General features: G+C 42.6%; 1 protein-coding gene across 1 annotated transcript in view; it reads right to left on the reverse strand.

Annotated features, from left to right (window-relative positions):
* Positions 1-19,393, reverse strand: part of LOC126365893 (uncharacterized) — a 468,728-nt gene that overhangs the window by 108,267 nt on the left and 341,068 nt on the right. The window lies entirely within an intron of this gene.

Consider the following 19,393-nt stretch of genomic DNA (forward strand, 5'->3'; position numbering starts at 1 on the left):
ACACCCATGCCCGAGGGAGGGCTCGAACCTCCGCCGGGACCCAAATATTCTACTAACTTCGAACTTCGTAGCCTGTGTCCAATTCTCTGCTATAGTAACGATATTGACAAATGTTTATTTACTGCTCCTAAATAACATAAAGCGGAGAAGAAAAAGTGCAATAAAAACAAAATCGATCACGAGGCCCAGGAAGAGAGGAAAAGGTAATCTACCTTCACTACCGGTGTACTCCGTTCTGTTCAAGTCTGTCTCAGCGAAGTAGCTGATGGATTGAGCTGAACTGATACTAACAGACTAACAAGTGTAATTACCAGACGAATTTAATTTTAGTGCGTCAACATCTCACTAAACGAGACGATGTTAAATTTAACCAAGTACAACTTTTCAGCAACCTTTAGCTAACCGTATCACTTCTACGTCCATAAACGTAGCAGACACAGTGTACTCTTGCAAGCTAAAGTTGGAAGCAGCCTGGAAACAACGCCGGTCCATGTAATTCGATTTCTATCGATTCAGCTATTTCCAGTCAGCATCCTCGCAGAAAGTCGTCTTAGAGCATAGCAGACACCGCTCAACTACCACAATGCCGCCGGACTTGTCCCCAACACAGAGAAGGGGAACAGGATAAAGGTAGATACATATTAGGCCAACCAGCACTACACAAACAGGAAAAGGAATGCCGTATAAGGCGTACCACAGACCCGATGAGAGATTTTTCAAAAAATGGTTCAAATGGCTCTGAGCCATTGTATGAGACTTAACTTCTATGGTCATCAGTCCCCTAGAACATAGAACTTTTTTTTTGGGTCATCAGTCTACTGACTGGTTTGATGCGGCCCGCCACGAATTCCTTTCCTGTGCTAACCTCTCCATCTCAGAGTAGCACTTGCAACCTACGTCCTCAATTATTTGCTTGACGTATTCCAATCTTTGTCTTCCTCTACAGTTTTTGCCCTCTACAGCTCCCTCTAGTACCATGAAAGTCACTCCCTCATGTCTTAGCAGATGTCCTATCATCCTGTCCCTTCTCCTTATCAGTGTTTTCCACATATTCCTTTCCTCTCCGATTCTGTGTAGAACTTCCTCATTCCTTACCCAATCAGTCCACCTAATTTTCAACATTCGTCTATAGCATCATATCTCAAATGCTTCGATTCTCTTCTGTTCCGGTTTTCCCACAGTCCATGTTTCACTACCATACAATGCTGTACTCCAGACGTACATCCTCAGAAATTTCTTCCTCAAATTAAGGCCGGTATTTCATATTAGTAGACTTCTCTTGGCCAGAAATGCCTTTTTTGCCATAGCGAGTCTGCTTTTGATGTCCTCCTTGCTCCGTCCGTCATTGGTTATTTTACTGCCTAGGTAGCAGAATTCCTTAACTTCATTGACTTCGTGACCATCAATCCTGATGTTAAGTTTCTCGCTGTTCTCATTTCTACTACTTCACATTACCTTCGTCTTTCTCCGATTTACTCTCAAACCGTACTGTGTACTCATTAGACTGTTCATTCCGTTCAGCAGATCATTTAATTCTTCTTCACTTTCACTCAGGATAGCAATGTCATCAGCGAATCGTATCATTAACTTAGAACTACTTAACCCTTACTAATCCTAAGGACATCACACACGTCCATGCCCGAGGCAGGATTCGAGCCTGCGACCGTAGCGGTCGAGCGGTCCCAGACAGTAGCGCCTAGAACCGCTCGACCACTCCGGCCAGCACAGATTTTTCATGTGGGCTGTAGAACTTAGGTAAAGTTCCTCAGTGCTGAAAAGGTATCTTTTTAAGTCAGTTTCTTAAATACGTATTTACAGGCTGTGATCCTTACCCAGAATATTCGTGCCCGATTGGAAGAACGGCTACATTAGAGTGTCATTACGGTGATCCCGAAGAAGTACCGAGTCACGTAATACTTGAGTGCTCTTGTTCTGGCAGTTGTGGTCTTCAGTTCTAAGAATGGTTTGATGCAGTTCTCCACGCCAGTGTATCCTGTGCAGGACTCCTCATCTCTGCATAACTACCGCAGCACACATCCATGTGAACAGCAGCCATACCTTGCTCTCCGTCTCTGATTTTTTATCCCCCCCCCCCCCCCCCCCTCATTCTCAACTCTCTCCCTCATGCCTGTATAAACATACTGATATTTCCTGGATGCCTCAGCATGTCTTATCAGCCTATCCCTTATTTTAGTTAAGTTGTTCCATAAATTTTTTTTGTCCTCGGTTCAGTTCAATGCCTTTCCATTAGTTATCCGACCTATCCGGCCTTGGTGGCCGAGCGGTTCTAGGCGCTTCAGTCTGGAACTGCGCGACCGCTACGGTCGCAGGTTCGGATCCTACCTCGGGCATGGATGTGTGTGATGTCCTTAGGTTAGTTAGGTTTAAGTAGTTCTACGTTCTAGGGAACTGATGACCTTAGCTGTTAAGTCCCATACTGCTCAGAGCCATTTGAACTATTTTTTGAAGTCACCCGACCTACCGCTCTAATCCTTATCATTTTTCTGGAGCACCATATGTAATACGCTAGGATAATCTCGTATGAACTGAGTGGCCTTACACGAAGTGGTATTGAACTTTAAGTACAAATTGCGAAAGACCATTGTAACAGGATAAGCAACCACCACCACCACCACCACCACCACCACCATCAAAAAACAATAACAACAACATTAACGTTGTCATCAGCTTCTTCATCTTCATATATTTCTAGCACAGCCTGTTATCATGGGGTTAGCATTTTCTATTTAATGTTGTACCCTTTATTAATTTTAACATTGGATACTTTTGGTGTCATCACTTGTTTCTGCTCTAGAAGCAAAGACATTCTATTCAAATCATGCAGCACACCTTACAGTAAATTGCAGTGGACGACTTGTTGCCGGAAGAGCTCTTCCACCGTAAGTTTGTCCTGGAGGCATCTATACACACACAACATAAAACGGATTTGCAGCACTAATTCACATGTACAAGCCTGCATTCGAATGACGTCACATGTAGCATGAAATGCATTTCTCCAGTCCCTGAACGTCACGGACAGTCTCTGCGTATACGAAACTTTTCATGTGATTCTATTCGTAGAAGTCCCAATGGTTGATGTCCTGCAACCGGACAGACCATGCAACGGGACCGTTTCGTACGATTCTTCGACAAGGAGAGACTCTGTCGAGATGCGGAGATGCGCTCGCTCAGTGTGTAGCGCCATCATGTTCCTTCATGTCACCAAAAGCGCTTCTTCCAGTGAACGCTGTGTGAGGCCTTGACACGCCCCCATTTGAGGTGTCGTGGGAGGACAATCACTATGCGTGAGGTTCGCCAACAATCACCGCTCACACTCGGAGATTCAGCTGGTATTCGTCGTAAGCTAGCAACAACGCATTAGAATCGTTGGGAGCCCTTAGACGAGTGATGTGGAGAGTGACATCCACTGGAAGGTACTCAACAGGGTGCGGCATAGTACGATGTGCTGCGCCAACGCATGCATTAGTATTTTAACCAACTATAAAGTAGAAGACTGGGAAGACTTTGGAAACAGGTTGGAGACCTTGGGTCAAGCTGCTGGAAAACCATTCTGGAGTGTAATTAGCAGTCTTCGAAAGGGAGGTAAGAAGGAAATGACAAGTATTTTGGACAGGTCAGGAAAACTGCTGGTGAATCCTGTGGATGCCTTGGGCAGATGGAGGGAATATTTTGAAGAGTTGCTCAATTTAGGTGAAAATACGATCAGCAATGTTTCAGATTTCGAAGTAGAATGGGATAGGAATGACGATGGAAATAGGATCACATTTGAGGAAGTGGAGAAAATGGTCAATACATTGCAGTGCAATAAAGCAGCTGGGGTGGATGAAATTAAGTCGGAACTCATGAAATACAGTGGAATGTCAGGTCTTAAATGGCTACACAGGATAATTGAAATGGCCTGGGAGTCGGGACAGGTTCCATCAGACTGGACAAAAGCAGTAATCACACCAATCTTTAAACATGGAAACTGAAAAGATTGTAACAACTACAGACGTATCTCTTTAAACAGCGTTGTGGGTAAAATCTTCTCAGGTATTGTTGAAAGGAAATTGCGAGTATTAGTTGAGGACCAATTGGATGAAAATCAGTGTGGGTTTAGGCCTCTTAGAGGTTATGAGGACCAGATCTTTAGTTTACGGCAAATAATGGAGAAGTGTTGTGAGTGGAACAGGGAACTGTATCTATGCTTTATAGATCTAGAAAACACATATGACCGGGTCCCTAGGAGGAAGTTATTGTCTGTTCTACGAGATTATGGAATAGGAAGCAATTAAAGGTCTCTACATGGATAGTCTGGCAGCTGTTAGAGTTGACGGTAAATTGAGTTCATGGTTCAGAGTAGTTTCAGGGGTAAGACAAGGCTGCAACCTGTCTCCACTGTTGTTCATCTTATTTATGGATCATATGTTGAAAACAATAGACTGGCTGGGTGAGATTAAGATATGTGAACAAAAAATAAGCAGTCTTGCATATGCGGATGACTTAGTTGTGATGGCAGATTCGATTGAAAGTTTGTAAAGTAATATTTCCGAGCTAGATCAGAAATGTAAGGACTATGGTATGAAGATTAGCATCTCCAAAACGAAAGTATTGTCAGTGGGAAAGAAATATAAACGGATTGAGTGCCAAATAGGAGGAACAAAGTTAGAACAGGTTGACAGTTTCAAGTACTTAGGATGCATATTCTCACAGGATGGCAACATAGTAAAGGAACTGGAAGCGAGGTGTAGCAAAGCTAATGCCGTGAGCGCTCAGCTACGATCTACTCTCTTCTGCAAGAAGGAAGTCAGTACCATACTAAGTTATCTGCGCACCGTTCAATCTTTCGACCAACTTTGTTGTATGGGAGCGAAAGCTGGGTGGATTCAGGGTACCTTATCAATAAGGTTGAGGTTACGGATATGAAAGTAGCTACGATGATTGCAGGTACTAGTAGATGGGAACAATGGCAGGAGGGTGTCCACAATGCGGAAATCAAAGAATAACTGGGAATGAACTCTATAGATGTAGCAGTCAGGGCAAACAGTCTTAGATGGTGGGGTCATGTTACACGCATGGGAGAAGCAAGGTTACCCAAGAGACTCATGGGTTCAGTAGTAGAGGGTAGGAGGAGTCGGGGCAGACCAAGGAGAAGGTACCTGGATTCGGTTAAGAATGATTCTGAAGTAATAGGTTTAACATCAGAAGAGGCACCAATGTTAGCACTGAATAGGGGATCATGGAGGAATTTTATAAGGGGGCTATGCTCCAGACTGAACGCTGAAAGGCATAATCAGTCTTAAATGATGTTGATGTGATGATGATGATAAAGTACCATGCATTTAGATGACTAGAAATTAAAAGGCTCAAAACAGTAATAGGCTATGAGAAACTGAAAATGTAAATTTATTGACGTTCTTCGGATACACATCGCTCCAAGAAGAAGTGGGCATTCTGAACAAAATTGGTAGGATGTCAAATTAAACACCTTTAAGCTGTGTAGTTTCAACCTTATTTTATTTGGCAACCATTTACAGCGTTTTACTACACCATCTTCAAGTCCCTGGCCGATGTGTATGAAGAATCTACCTCGGTTGTGATGGTGTAGTAAAACGCTGAAGCTGCTTGCCAAATAAAATAAGGTTGGAAAATAGACGGCTGAAAGTTGTCTAGTTTGACATCCTGTATCGAACAGTCCCGCAACCATCTCTAAAAAGATGGACGTACAGAAAATACGAAGGGTTCATACATTAGTCATGCACGTTGCAGTGATTAAAAATATTAAAATAACGAGATATATTAAAAACTTAAGGTTCCGGTAAGAAAAAACATTAAAAACATCTTCTTAGTTGAAAACAGTCTTGGTTGCAATTTTAGTTTTTTTTTATTTACCAACTACGCGTTGCACCCTATTTAGGCATCTTCAGGCTGATCTTAATTTGGTATCTCTTAGGGCGATCCTTTAGACAGTGTAGCTAAAGGGCATCGTCGAATACATCAGGTCAACATCGCCTTGTTCAAGTCAGTAAATACTTTCTAGATGGACGTGACTCCACGACCTACGTAACGCGTACACGTTCACACGAGCAAATAATAAATCATCTAGAAAGTATTTACTGAGGTTAACGAAGGCGATGTTGGACTGATGTACTCGACAATGCCCTTTAGCTACACTGTCTAAAGGGTCGTCGTAAGAAATACCAAATTAAGATCAGCCTGAAGATGACTAAATAAGGTGAAACGCGTAGTTGATAAATAAAAATAAATAAAATTGCAGCCAAGACTGTTTTCAACTAATTCTGTTAAACACTGGTTTACTTATTCATGCCACAGATGGATTGGAAGAATTTTAAAAACATCTACTTCGTAAAAAGGAATAGGTTCTATTGAAATACAAAGAAAGGTGATTACGAGCACAAAAGATATTATAGAGAGAAACGGTAGTGTACCCACAAATTAGAAATACAACTAGAACCAGAAAGGACTAATGAATGAATCACAGCAGGTGGAGTTGATCACCCTACTGCTGCTCCCAAAGCAATGTGTAGGCCTATAAGATAAGGTTCTTTGGGGAAATCAAGGACCAATATCGTTGTTAGAAATGGAAGAGGAAGATGTTGTTGTTGTTGTGGTCTTCAGTCCTGAGACTGGTTTGATGCAGCTCTCCATGCTAATCTATCCTGTGCCAGCTTCTTCATCTCCCAGCAGCTACTGCAACCTACATCCTTCTGAATCTGCTAGTATATTCATCTCTTGGCCTCCCTCTACGATTTTTACCCTCTACGCTGCCCTCCAATACCAAATTGGTGATCCCTTGATAACTCAGAAAATGTCCTAGCAACCAATCCCTTCTTATAGTCAAGTTGTGCCACAAACTCCTCTCCAGTTCTGTTCAATACGTCTTCATTAGTTATGTGATCTACTCATATAATCTTCAGCATTCTCCTGTAGCATCACATTTCGAAAGCTTCTATTCTCTTCTTGTCTAAACTATTTATCGCCCACGTTTCACTTCCATACATGGCTACACTCCATACAAAAAGTTTCAGAAACGACTTCCTGATACATAAATCAATACTCGATGTTAACAAATTTCTCTTCTTCAGAAACGCTTTCCTTGCCATTGCCAGTCTACATTTTATATCCTCTCTACTTCGACCATCATCAGTTGTTTTGCTCCCCAAATAGCAAAACTCCTTTACTACTTTAAGTGTCTCATTTCCTAATCTAATTCCCTCGGCATCACCCGACTTAATTCGACTACATTCCATTATTCTCGTTTTGCTTTTGTTGATGTTCATCTTATATCCTCCTTTCAAGACACTGTCCATTCCGTTCAACTGCTCTTCCAAGTCCTTTGCTGTCTCTGACGGAATTACAATGTAATCGGCGAACCTCAAAGTTTTTATTTCTTCTCCATGGATTTTAATACCTACTCCGAATTTTTCTTTTCTTTCCTTTACTGCTTGCTCAATATACAGATTAAATAACATCGGGGAGAGGCTACAATCCTGTCTTACTCCCTTCTCAAGAACTGCTTCCCTTTCACGCCCCTCAACTCTTATAACTGCCATCTGGTTTCTGTACAAATTGTAAATTGCCTTTCGCTCCCTGTATTATACCCCTGCCACCTTCAGAATTTGAAAGAGAGTGTTTTAGTCAACATTGTAAAAAGCTTTCTCTAAGTCTACTAATGCTAGAAATGTAGTTTTGCCTTTCCTTAATCTTTCTTCTAAGGTAAGTCGTAGGGTTAGTATTGCCTCACGTGTTCCAATATTTCTACGGAATCCAAACTGATCCTCCCCGAGGTCGGATTCGACTAGTTTTTCCATTCGTCTGTAAAGAATTCGCGTTAGTATTTTGCAGCTGTGACTTATTAAACTGATAGTTCGGTAATTTTCAGATCTGTCAACACCTGCTTTCTGTGGGATTGGAATTATTATATTCTTCTTGAAGTCTGAGGGTATTTCGCCTGTATCATACATCTTGCTCACCAGATGGTAGAGTTTTGTCAGGACTGGCTCTCCCTAGGCTGTCAGTAGTTCTAATGGAATGTTGTCTACTCCCGGGGCCTCGTTTCGACTCAGGAAGATGACGCACGTTAGAAATAAGAATCGAATCGCCAAGAACACAGACCGTTCGCAGGGAGTCCGGCCATTTGTCTGGTGATACCGGAGCCACATCAGCTGGTTCTGACGGCGTATCTCTCCGGAGAGATCGCTACCCGCGCCCAAGGCTGCACATTCCGACCACGCCCAGAAGGTGTGAACAGAAATGCGCAACCGCCGCTTCTGATCCCGAAGAGTTGCGCCGCAAGCTGTGTGCCTTATCCTTCCGCATAAAGTGGATGATGTGAAATACAGGTATTCGTCCCAAGTTTCTCTGTACCTATTGCTCGGTCTAGCGAATTATCGTCACGAATACCACAGCGGTACAGCAATTAATTGACTGCCACGGGTTACGATGGAGTAGTGTAATGACAATTTTTTATCCAAAACGCACGCGAGGTGCAAATATAACTGAATTCCTTCATATTTCTGCAAATTACTAGCAGCTTGCGAATTACGAGAGTTTATTTAAGGACAGCAGCTGTAAAGCTTCGCAGGCTCATTGCAGTGTGTTCAGTCTACGGGCTTGTCGCTATCATCACATTCCTGTGCAGTAAAAAACAGTTACACTTTGCGGAAGGAGGAATTCGGGTTACGCGTGCCATTTTAAGACTGCGGCGTATTTTTTATGGCTGATAAGGCGTGCAGGAAATCTAACAAAAGATAGAGGTGCCAACCATAGAGATTTATACGAGTATTTTGTACTAGAGCCACACATTGCACTTTTATGGAGCTGCATTCCAGGGAGCTAGATAAAAGGCGAAGATGCAAAGGAAAGAGGAATGATAATCCCAGTCGTAATTCATAAATTCATAACCAGTGTGAGCAATCAATCCTAGCGAAACATAGTAACTGCCTTGTAAAACTTCACAGCCTAAGGTCACTGTGTCATTCATGCATTCACGATTTAGACATATTGCAAGTGATCATCGGACGATCCGATTAAACAGAAAGAAGAATGAGAATAGAAAAATACAAAGAAACTGAATTACATATCAAACTAACTACTATAAACTACTATACGTGCTTTAATATCCTTCTTGAAGGCACGCACAGACTGCTTAACAGACCAATGTTTAACATATCTGTGCTCTGATTTTTTAACATACCGGTCCTCCGATTGTTGGAACTGAAGGCTTACGCTTAATTACCTAATAAGAAACAGATGGCACCTTTTAAACCACAAATATAAGATTAAAAATATTCACTATGGAAAAATGATTGTGAGAGAAGGAATACTAAAATATAAAAATAGCAAAAAATTACTAAACTACTGGTGCAGATAAGGTAGACATAAACTAGAAGCAACATTATGCCACTTGCAAACGCGATCCGCGAGTAGCGAACGAATAACTTGCAGTCGCAAGTATATACAAAATTGACTAGATGCAACAACAATTAAATCTAGCTACTGTTAGGTAAGTGCGAGCGGAAAGAAAATGGAACCCCAACAAAGGGGGAAAAAAGAAAACGATAGGGAGACGAGCCATCGTAACAGATCAGAAAATACTTTGCAAAGGACTTCGTTCGTTTCACAACTGTCGTGGGCATTTTCCCAAATCCGCTAAAATATCAAACTTTTCAAGTGTATCCAAATGGCACCCTTTAGGAACATAGTGACAGATATTTATGCGTTCACCACAAATCTTCTAATCAGATACGACCGGGTTCTTTCTCTTTGCTATTGGCATTATCTTGCATTTATCCACGTTTAAAGAGAGCCGCTATTTATTACACCAAACGAAATTTTCTTCGAGTCTCTCTGGATTTCCTTCGATCATCCATGGTGACTTTTCTATACAAAAAAGAGTGTTTCTTGAACGGTTTGGTTTCGCTGCTAATTCTACGTGATCAATTGTTTATGTACTCTGTTATATGTGATCAACTGTAGGCATGGCCGATGCGCACACTCTCTTTACAAATGGGGTGCTAAAGGGTCTCTGGTTTTTGACTGTGGGGCTCTGAACCAGACAATCAAGCACATTAGAGATGAATGCCCCTTGCCTTGCTACCAGGGGAGTTGGAGCGACCTCATGAAAGCTGATGATACGGCTCTTGTACGGATTAAGAACCTAGATATTGACATTTAGTTAATTTTATATGTAGTTTTGTATTTTCATATTCCTGTTGTATACAGTATTACTACGTCATATACCTGTAATTTTCAATTGTATTTGAGCCAAACGAATAAATAAATAAATGTTTATGTACTCCGTCAGTCCAAAAAGTTTCGAAACGGGATTAATAAAAAATAGAAAAGTTAAGATGGCGGTTGTAATACATCAAGTGTTCTTCACAGTCTCCCAACACTCGACTGCAACGCAAAGAACGTTGATACAGCCACGCGAAACTATCATAAAAGTTCTTCTTTGGGATGTTGATCAATGTCAAAGTGTTGACCCTTATGTGGATTTCTACACTTTGTCGTTTGGTGTTACGTCCGTATTATTAACATCAAGTCTCATTGCCTGTGATCATTTTTTCCATAAAATAATTGTCCGCGATTTACATTTAAATGATGTCGCGACACGCCTTAGCGCATCGTTTTTGTTCTGGAATCAAGGTGTGCAGGATAAGCATTGCACACACTTTCCTATTCTTTAAAACATCCCAGAGATTATCTTGAATACTTGTTGCTCCACTGTGATTTGTGAAACGGCAGTTTTGACACACTACGATCGCACTTCCACTGCTTAACACGGCCTGCCCACAACTGACTGTCGAATACACATTTGTTGCTTACAGTTGTTAGCTAAAGCTTCCACCGTAGTCACTGCGACGGCGAAGCTTATACGATAGAAATAAAATGTGTCTCAGAACTTTTTGGGCGGGCGGTATATATACCTTGGCGTACACAAGGTATTATTTTCGTTCCTGTTGAACTTCCGCTGTCCAGTGCAGAGTAGTGTGTTGTATTAATCAAATATTCTTCAAGCCAGTTGAATATCTACGCGGTCTAAGGCGGTTCAGTCATGGACTGTGCGGCTGCTCCCGGCGGAGGTTCGAGTCCTCCCTCGGGCATTGGTGTGTGTGTGTTTGTCTTTAGGATAATTTAGGTTAAGTAGTGTGTAAGCTTAGGGACTGAAGACCTTAGCAGTTAAGTCCCATAAGATTTCACACGCATTTGAACATTTTTTTGAATATCTACGATGGTACAGCGTACGATCGTATCTTGGTGTTACAACGCCGAACAACTGTCGGAGATTTAGGAAGACGGAAGCTGTTTCCGAAACACATACGTATCAGTAAAATCAGGCAGGCGGCACGTGCAGCGCCGTGTTTTCAATCGAAGCTACTTTCTCTGCACTTTAAACACTGGAGTTATGTACTAGTCTTGCGACACTGGCATCTCGCCAGCTAATTTCGCGGCATCATCACAGACCCGCCCCCACAGCACACCTCGCTCTTTCGAGGCCGTAATCACGTCTGTAACGGCCTCGTGCGGTTGCAAATGGCAAGCCACTGCGCCATTTGCGAAAAACGAGCATGCGTACGTCTACGGCGCCGTTTCGGTTTCCAGGAAAAGGGATCACAAAAGAACAGCGAGAAAGTCAGTACGCGCGCATGACGTCAAATTACGAAACATCGTTTCCATTCAAGAGCGCTATACTCGATAAATCCTCTGTGATAAGTGACACCCTTGAGATAAACACATTCTGTTATCTCGAGTACATTTAATTTTGTTTCGTAATGAAGCGAGATCAGTACATCTGAATCTAGGATAGCAGCTACGAGAGCACTACAACTGAAGATTCAGCAATAATTACTCACAACCACAAGAAAGAAAACAAATCATAATCTCTTACGGGCATGAATTTTTAGCGTTGATGGAAACAATGACGTTCTCATTTCCTATTATCCTTTACGTCTCATCGGCGAGTGAAAGCTAAAATAGAAACGCACGTACACTCTGCCGGAGTTCTACCTCCCTCGCAAAAGATCCATCAAGCACCTCTAAAACCTTTACAAGGCGACACATATTTCCACAAGTGGTGGTCTGCGATGACTACTGCGCTAGATATAGCGAGAGAAACTCACATGAATGGGAGAGAAAACAAATATGATCTTCCTCTGGTTCGAATGACAATATGTTAACACACGCTGCCTTATCCACTCAATCACAATTTAATGAATATGACACTGGGTCACTTCAACACTAATCAAAAAACATTCCACGTAAGTATTACTGTGTTGCTACGGTCCATTTTAGAGTTATAGTACGATAGCGGATTCTTTAGGCCCTTTTCATCGCTACAATAAATGAATGACCATACACACAAACCACAGTGCCATTTCAAGGTGTTTTTGGGGTATATGGTTACTTTCCGAGAAGACTTGAAGCCGTGGTGCTAACGATGGTATAAACCTTCCGGTCTGGTAGTGAAAGACTATGCTTTGTACGTAAGAAACGAAAATATATTTTTCGAGATCAATACATTTTATCCCTAAACATGAAGATACCCATCTACAGCTACCGCACCTCGTTCACTGAACTCTAAGCGTTTACCAACCGTAAATTTGTTTACATATAGGACTGAATGGAAGTCATAGGATGTCAGACCTCATGAAGAGGGTGGGTGCTGCAACAAGAGGAGTTTCAAACCCGTCTCTTTGCCAATTTGCAATTCACCTTTGTGGGCAGGTATATACCTTTTCTTATCAACAAGTCTCCATAATTACACACTGCTGTCAGCGTTCCTTCCGTGACTGCATTACTTTCGTAAAATAAAAAACAAACCCCCTTCAGTCAGAAATCGTTATTATTTCAATGCACGCATTTCATCATACTGCATAATTTTTAAAATTTAGTTTACTAATGGTCCTGTTAACAGTATATAGATCTGTTACAAGGTGTCATAGTATGACTACTATTTCATTAAGCAAAGACAAAACCGAAAAACTACTTTCTGTTTCCAATTATTGTTGCATGGATTTTAAGCGCGGTACGAAATTACATATTTATACACATACACACTTTTCGTCTCAAAGCACATTTGTAAACAAAATTCACACAAGTCAAAGAATATCTAAATGTTAAGACGTTATATTTTTACCTGTACACAGGTGTCGTTATTTCTAAGATGATACTAAGATGTTAAAAATTAAAGACACAATATTGTGTATGTTCAATAAGATTAATTTTCTTTGTGAGAATTTAAAAAACTATCATGTAGAACACACTCAGTATTGTGTTTTTCATTTATAATTCTGTTGTTCTACGAAGAAGGGAGAGAAGAATCATTTAATGTGACAAACATGTTACGTTACTATTTATATAACTGTTGTTGCTGCGGTCTTCAGTCCAGAGACTGGTCTGATGCAGCTCTCCATGCTACTCTACCCCGTGCAAGCTTCCTTCATCTCCCAGTACCTACTGCAACCTACATCCTTCTGAATCTGCTCAGTGTATTCATCTCTTGGTCTCCCTCTACGATTTTTACCCTCCACGCTGCCCTCCAATACCAAATTGGTGATCCCTTGATAACTCAGAACATGTCCTACCAACCAATCCCTTCTTATAGTCAAGTTGTGCCACAAATTTCTCTTCTCCCCAATTCTATTCAATACCTCCTCATTAGTTATGTGATCTACCTATCTAATCTTCAGCATTCTTCTGTAGCGCCACATTTCGAAAGCTTCTATTCTCTTCTTGTCCAAACTATTTATTGTCCACGTTTCACTTCCATACATGGCTACACTTCATACAAATACTTTCAGAAACGACTTCCTGACACTTAAATCTATACTCGATGTTAACAAATTTCTCTTCTTCAGAAACACTTTCCTTGGCATTGCCAGTCTACATTTTCCATCCTCTCTACTTCGACCATCATCAGTTATTTTGCTCCCCAAATAGCAAAACTCATCTACTACTTTATGTGTCTCATTTCCTAATGTAATTCCATCAGCATCACCCGACTTAATTCGACTCCATTCCATTATCCTTGTTTTGCTTTTGTTGATGTTCAACTTATATCCTCCTTTCAAGACGCTGTCCATTTCGTTCAACTGCTCTTCTAGGTCCTCTGCTAACTCGGACAGAATTATAATGTCATCGGCGAACCTCAAAGTTTTTATTTCTTCTCCATGGATTTTAATACCTACTGCAAACTTTTCTTTTGTTTCCTTTACTGCTTGCTCAATATACAGATTGAATAACATCGGGGAGAGGCTACAACCCTGTCTCGTTCCCTTCCCAACCACTGCTTCCCTTTCATGCCCCTCGACTCTTATAACTGCCATGTGGTTTCTGTACAAATTGTAAATAGCCTTTCGCTCCCTCTGTTTTACCCCTGCCACCTTCAGAATTTGAAAGAGAGTATTCCAGTCAACATTGTCAAAAGCTTTCTCTAAGTCTAGAAATGCTAGAAACGTAGGTTTGCCTTTCCTTAATCTATTTTCTAAGATAAGTCGTAGGGTCATTATTGCCTCACTTGTTCCAACATTTCATAACATAAGGTCACAACTAGTATCTGCGCAAATTGTTTTACAGATGAACAGCAGAGGGTGTGCTGCAGTGCCGGCTTAATGCAACCACACATGGTCTAAGATTCTTTTTTCGTCGACCTCAGGTATTAAACAATGGATGCAACATGTTCGAATAAAAATTTCCATTCATGTACTCTTCACAAAAGATGGTCCCAACGGGTATCGTTACGACGTCCCGGCCCATATTATAATACGGAGCGTTTCCTTCCAAACTAATGCGAATTTTCATTAGAACAGTAATATTTTTCGTCTGCTTCACAGCAGGGATGCCAATAAAACAACTATTTATTTTGACAATTATACAAGATCTAGTAGGGTATGGGAAGCACTCAATGATCCTCTAGACGGAAACCAAGGCTTGACTAAAGTAAGCAGGTTCCGACGGAGTACGTTGCAATGGTTGTAGAGAGACCAGCGAACCTCGCGATGCTTCACTACTGCCAAATATACACTGAAGTGTCAAAGAAACTGGTATAGGCATCCGAATTCACGTACAGAGATATGTAAAAAGGCAGAATACGACGTTGCGGTTGGGCACGTGTATATTAGACGACGAGTGACTGGCGCAGTTTTTAGATCGGTTAGTGCTGCTACAATCTCAAGTCATCAAGATTTAAGTGAGTGTGAACGTGGTGTTATAGTCGGCGCACGAGCGATGGGACACACCATTTCCGAGATAGCGATGGACTGGGCATTTTCTCGTACTACCACTTCAAGAGTGTACGGTGAATATCAGGAATTCGTTCAAACATCAAATCTCCGGCTATCTGCTGCCGGAAAGAGATTCTGCATGAACCGGACCAACAACGACTGAAGAGAATCGTTCAACGTGACATAAAAATGCAAACCTTCGGCAGATTGCTGCAGATTTCAAACAAGTGTCAGTGTGTGAACCTTTCAACGGAACATCATCGATATATGCTTTCGGAGCCGAAGTCTCACTCGTGTACCCTTGACTGCACGACATGAAGCTTTACGCCTCAGCCTCACCTGGGCTCGTCAACACCGACATTGGACTGTCGATGACTCGAAACATGTTGCCTGGTCGAACGAGTCTCGTTTCAAACTGTATAGAGCGAATGATCATGTACGGGTATGGAGACAACCTCATGAAGCCATGGGCCCTGAAAGTCAGGAGGGAACTGTTCAAGCTGGTGGAGGCTCTGTAATGGTGTGGCGCGTGTGCAGTTGGAGTAATATGGGACACATGATACGTCTAGATACGATTCTGACAGGTGACACGTACGTAAGTATCCGGTTTGACCACCTCCACCCATTCATTGGGCAATTCCAGCAGCACAACGCGACACTCCACACGTCCAGAATTGCTACAGAGTGGCTCCAGGAACACTCTTATGAGTTTAAACACTTCCGCAGGCCACCAAACTCAATAGACGTGAACATTTTTTAGAATATCTGGGATGCCTTGCAACGTACTGTTCAGAAGAGATCTTTACCCTCTCGTACTCTTACGGATTTATGGACAGCCCTGCAGGATTCATGGCGCCGATTCCCTCCACCACTACCTGAGACATTAGTCGAGTCTATGCCACGTTGTCCTGCGGCACTTCTGCGTGCTCGCCGGGGCCCTACACGACAACAGGCAGGTGTACCAGTTTCTTTGGCTCTCCAGCGTGTATGGGAATTGGTTCTACGCTCTAATCTCGTCCCCTTTGCTCTCTCTCTCTCTCTCTCTCCAGATTCTCCTCCCTTTCTCTTTGTCCATCTCCTCCTCCTCCTCGTCCTCCTCGTTCCTCTCTCTGTCCATCACTTGTCCCCCCCCCCTTCCTCTCTCTCTCTCTGTACCCATTTCCTCCTTCTCCTTAGAGCAGTGTGTAAAAATTTGAAGTAAATCAGTCAAGAGCTTTTCGAGATTTTTCCTAACAATATTTCCCTTTATATATATATATATATATATATATATAATGTACTCGTATACTATACGTATTAAAATATATAGCCTATGTGCGCCTGAATGCTTATTAGGAGATCCTGTAAACAGTGAAGTAATCACTGGCGTCTGATCAATCTGAGAACTTTTCATTTTCTTCTGTTTTGTACGGCTTTTGCATATGAGACGAGAAACATTTCAACCAACGACCGCAGGACGTATCAGCACTTACGCGGACAAACCGAAATCAAAAGCGTTTGCTGCGCGCGGCACAGCGCAGGGCAGACAGCGGCCGGCCGTGACGTCACAGAGGCCGTGGCGCGTCCTTGCGGCCCGCTCCGTAGCCTTTAGCAGCGCGGCCGCCAGATTTCGCCTGTGACGCACTGCGCTGCGGGTGTTGTCGCAGCGATCGCGGCCTCTTTGTGACGCGATTAGTCGACTTTTATGACGGCAAGAAGCACCAGTTACTTCCATTCACTCCGATGAGTTCTGTTTCCAGCACTTCCGGGTCGCTCTCGGCCGCCAAGCTTTCGTTAATGGACGTTAGGGCACACCAAATAGCAGTACCTTCTTGCCTAGTAACGAATACTGGATTCGCTTCACTCACGAAAGCAAGTACAATTTCTGACTACATCAGTGACCGACTAACGGTCTTGTTTCATAAACTATACTTTGCAAGTAATACATATACGTGTACAATTAGAACGAGTCGTCTTAGATTTCCGGTAAGGTATAGACTTGACACTCGCCGCAGTGGATGATGGAATCGACTGTAAATGGGAAATGGCTTTACAGTCGGTAAAATCAGCCACCGCGCCGAGCGTCAACTTAGTTTGCGTGAATAACATACGAGGGCTATTCTGAAAGTAAGGAACGATAGGTCGCGAAATGGAAACCACAGTGAAAATCAAAACTGTTTTATTTGCAACAGTTAGCTACAACTTGTAGCTACTTATCTCCATAGTCGCCGATTCGACTTACACGTTTGTCGTAGCGTTGTACCAACTTTCCAATACACTCGTTATAGAAGGCAGCTGCCAGTGCTTTCCGCAAATTTCCTACGCTGGCCTACAGCTCGCTGTCTGTGCAAAAATGTTATTTCCATAGCCAGCGGTTCATGTGAGCAGAGATGAAACTCAGAGGGTGACAATTACGGGCTTTAATGTAGGTAATCAAACACTTCCAATTGAAAACGATGCAGGACCATCTTCATTGCCCCTGCAGAATGCGGCTGATAATTGTCTTGAAGAAGAAAACGCACGACAGTTATTTAATGTTGGCTGCATAGCTTCAGGCGAAATTTCTCACGTGGCCCTAGTGCTTGTCGGGAGACACTATTGTTCTAGGTATCTACAGGGTGTTTCAAAAATGACCGGTATATTTGAAACGGCAATAAAAACTAAACGAGCAGCGATAGAAATATACCGTTTGTTGCAATATGCTTGAGACAACAGTACATTTTCAGGCGGACAAACTTTCGAAATTACAGTAGTTACAATTTTCAGCAACAGATGGCGCTGCAAGTGATGTGAAAGATATAGAAGACAACGCAGTTTGTGGGTGCGCCATTCTGTAAGTCGTCTTTCTGCTGTAAGCGTGTGCTGTTCACAACGTGCAAGTGTGCTGTGGACAACATCGTTTATTCTTTAGAACAGAGAATTTTTCTGGTGTTGGAATTCCACCGCCTAGAACACAGTGTTGTTGCAACAAGACGAAGTTTTCAACGGAGGTTTAATGTAACCAAAGGACCGAAAAGCGATAGAATAAAGGATCTGTTTGAAAAATTTCAACGGACTGATCCAACAGCGGCCTCGGGTTTCCGTTCGCCGTGTTGCGCCTGCGGTCCAAATGACGCCAACGTCCACGTATCGTCTCATGCGCCAGAGTTTACACCTCTATCCATACAAAATTCAAACGCGGCAACCCCTCAGCGCCGCTACCATTGCTGCACGAGAGACATTCGCTAACGATATAGTGCACAGGATTGATGACGGCGATATGCACGTGGGCAGCATTTGGTTTACTGACGAAGCTTATTTTTACCTGAACTGGCGCATATGGGGAACCGAAAAGCCCCATGTTGCAGTCCCATCGCCCCTGCATCCTCAAAAAGTACTGGTCTGGGCCGCCATTTCTTCCAAAGGAATCATTGGCCCATTTTTCAGATCCGAAACGATTACTGCATCACGCTATCTGGACATTCTTCGTGAATTTGTGGAGGTACAAACTGCCTTAGACGACACTGCGAACACCTCGTGGTTTATGCAAGATGGTGCCCGGCCACATCGCACGGCCGACGTCTTTAATTTCCTGAATGAATATTTCGATGATCGTGTGATTGCTTTGGGCTATCCGAAAGATACAGGAGGCGGCGTGGATTGGCCTCCCTATTCGCCAGACATGAACCCCTGTGACTTCTTTCTGTGGTGACACTTGAAAGACCAGGTGTACCGCCAGAATCCAGAAACAATTGAACAGCTGAAGCAGTACATCTCATCTGCATGTGAAGCCATTTCGCCAGACACGTTGTCAAAGGTTTCGGGTAATTTCATTCAGAGACTACGCCATATTATTGCTACGCATGGTGGATATGAGGAAAATATCGTACTATAGAGTTTCCCAGACCGCAGCGCCATCTGTTGTTGACAATTGTAACCACTGTAATTTCGAAAGTTTGTCTGCCTGAAAATGTACTGTTGTCCCAAGCATATTGCAACAAACGGTGTATTTCTATCGCTGCTCGTTTAGTTTGTATTGCCGTTTCAAATATACCGATCTTTTTGAAACACCCTGTATATGTGCCCCCTGTGTGCTCAGAACTAAAACGAACGACGTAATGCTTTCGACTGGCATACTAGAGACACTGCCCAACACACCTGTGCAAAATTTCATCAGATTTTCACTG

The sequence above is a fragment of the Schistocerca gregaria genome, chromosome 4 (assembly GCF_023897955.1).
Source record: "Schistocerca gregaria isolate iqSchGreg1 chromosome 4, iqSchGreg1.2, whole genome shotgun sequence".
NCBI classification, from domain to species: Eukaryota; Metazoa; Arthropoda; class Insecta; order Orthoptera; family Acrididae; genus Schistocerca; species Schistocerca gregaria.